Source organism: Sinocyclocheilus grahami, unplaced genomic scaffold, assembly GCF_001515645.1.
Source record: "Sinocyclocheilus grahami isolate Dianchi unplaced genomic scaffold, SAMN03320097.WGS_v1.1 scaffold1943.1, whole genome shotgun sequence".
NCBI lineage: Eukaryota > Metazoa > Chordata > Actinopteri > Cypriniformes > Cyprinidae > Sinocyclocheilus > Sinocyclocheilus grahami.
The window spans coordinates 71,455-74,094 of NW_015507122.1; the positions used below are offsets into that span (position 1 = coordinate 71,455).

The 2,640-nt window shown below is 38.2% G+C and overlaps 1 protein-coding gene across 1 annotated transcript in view; it reads left to right on the top strand.

The window, feature by feature from the left end:
- The window catches only part of LOC107573434 (growth arrest-specific protein 6-like), a 35,250-nt gene that overhangs the window by 4,047 nt on the left and 28,563 nt on the right, over window positions 1-2,640 (top strand). The gene's annotated exons all lie outside the window — the stretch shown is intronic.

The window sequence follows — 2,640 nt, forward strand, 5'->3', positions numbered from 1 at the left end:
TCACTAACTAACTAGCGCTGTAGCGATTAATCAGTTTAGTCGATGCATTCGACTGCAGCTTATTTTTAATGTGATCTTTCATCCTCATCGTCCTTTTCTGTAATGACAGTGTCGATCCCTAGTTAGTGTGCACTCAATGATGTTCACTAACTAACTAGCGCTGTAGCGATTAATCAGTTTAGTTGATGCATTCGACTCCAGTTTATTTTTGATGTGATCTTTCATCCTCATCTTCCTCTTCTGTAATGATAGTGTCGATCCCTAGTTAGTGTGCATTCGATGATGCTCACTAACTAATTAGCGCTGCCGCGATTAATCGGTTTAGCCTATGCTCTGCATTCCAGCTGGTGTGTTTGATGTGATCTTTCATCCTCATAGTAATAGTGCCGCTTCCTAGCTAGTATGCACTTGAAGATGCTCACTAACTATTTAATTAACTAGCGTGCACTGCTGCCACGATTAATCGGTTTAGTCAACATGCTTAGGGTTAGTTTCAATTGGTGTTTGATGTGATCTCAGCATCGACCTCTTTAGCAATAATAGTGCCGCTCTCTAGTTAGTGTGCATTCAGTGACGCTCACTAACTATCAAGCGTGCTTCTGCAGCGATAGATTATTTTAGTCAATGCACTGGATTCCAGCGTTTGTTTGATGTACTCATCCTCGTTGACTTCTGATGATTCTGTGCTGCCCCTTAGTGTGCACTATATAGTCTCTAGTAGGGCCGCAGTTGTCCACTTGTCCGGGAGGCTGTCTCATTTATAAAGCATGTATTATCAGTGAAATAAAGTGGTTGTAAACTCAATAGAACTCATGCATAATCACAAACCCTAAATAATCGACAGATTGATGGTCTTACAAACTGCCAGCTTTTCTAGTTGTTCCGAGTCCCTGACTGTTTGCACCAAACTACATACTGAACATTATAGTTGTAAGTTTGTACTATGAAAATGTAACAAAACATGATATGAATGTGAAATATTAGTTCTTTCCATCAGAGCATCCTGCATTGATGCTGTTATCACTGTCACATATTTCCATGAGTCAGGTCAATAACACTGCAGGAATATGATTCCTCAAACACACACTGTTGTCCTCTGGGAGCTCATATGCAAATGAGCCGCTCTGTGTGCCTTCTGATTGGTCCCTGAGGGGCGTGTCACCGCTGTGACTGACAGCTGAGCCTGGAATGTGTTTTTGATACAGAATGAATTCCAGTGTGGCGCAGGTCTGACGCTCGTTCCCTGCACGCATCTCATGAATGTGCTGATTAGATTTAATCCTGTTTGCTCTGTAAATAAGGATTGGGAATGTTTAGGAAGCATGAAAGATTATGACGCCCTGATACTTTCTATTATTAGCTTGGCCATGAGAATTTCTGGATTCCACTTTAGTTGCAGAGTGCAGACGCATGCCTGTACTGCAAAAAATGATTTTCTTCCTTAGTATTTTTGTCTTGTTTTCTCGTATAAATATCTAAAATTCTGGAATTAAGATGCATTTACTTGACGAGTAAAATGACCAGATATTATGTCTTGTTTTCTGAAATTTTTAAATTTTTTTTGCTTAAAACAAGTAAAAATATCTGCCAGTGGGGTAAGAAAAATAATCTTGTTTAGCCTTTGAATTAAGATTATTTAAATGCATCCTGATTACGGAATTTTTAGACATTATACTAGAAAGCAAGACATAAATACTAAGGAAGAAAATATTTTTTGCAGTGTCTCCCCTAGTGAAAAATAAATATGCTAAAATGTATTTGAAATACGTTTATTTCATGCAACGTATACTACAAATACATTTACATATTTATGTACTTAATAAAAAAATACCCTGCAATTGCACTTTTGGTATACTAATGTGTTATTCTTAAAGTCTGCTAAATTGAAACCACTAATTTTGTACTTAATGAACTTTAATTGTGCGGAAGTAGCGCTGAAGTCCAGTTAAAGATATACTGAAGTATCGTGCTGAAGTGCAGCTGTTGTAAGTACACTTTAAATATCTTACATTTAAAGACTGATATTCAAAGATCATGCAATCCTCATCAAAAGTGACATTAAAACACATTTTAGTCTTAATATTAAGAAATGTGCATTGTGCACAAGTAGTACTCCAAATAAAGTTGAATTATCATTTTTATATCAGTAAGTCTCGAGTTATCTGTCAGTAAATATGTTAATAGATTTTAACTATACTTAGTATGAAATGAATGTATTTATTTTTTACTAGGGTGTGCTGAGAGTGAAATGAGGCGACGAGAAGCAGGTTTGCGTGTCAGAGATGTTGGATTTCCACTCGCTGCATGCATTATTCACCCGCAGCGCATGCGACCGGCTTCTCTGACGCTGCAGATTTCTCACTGCAGTGTGTGTGAGTGAGTCAGCATGCCGGTTACCAGCTTGCTCACCTGTGAAGCTAGTTTAAGAGTTGCATGACTTGACATCGATTAGCGCTGGGGTCACACATGAATCATTTGCTCTCGTTAATGCTGTTGTATTAATACTGCAGGGATATTAGTGTACATAATGAGACGGAAGTCTTCTGTAGTTTTACTCCACCTTATACCTTTGGTGTGTGTGTGTCTGTGTTTGTCTGTGTGAGTGTGTGTGTGTGTCTGTGTGTGTGTGTGTGTGTGTGT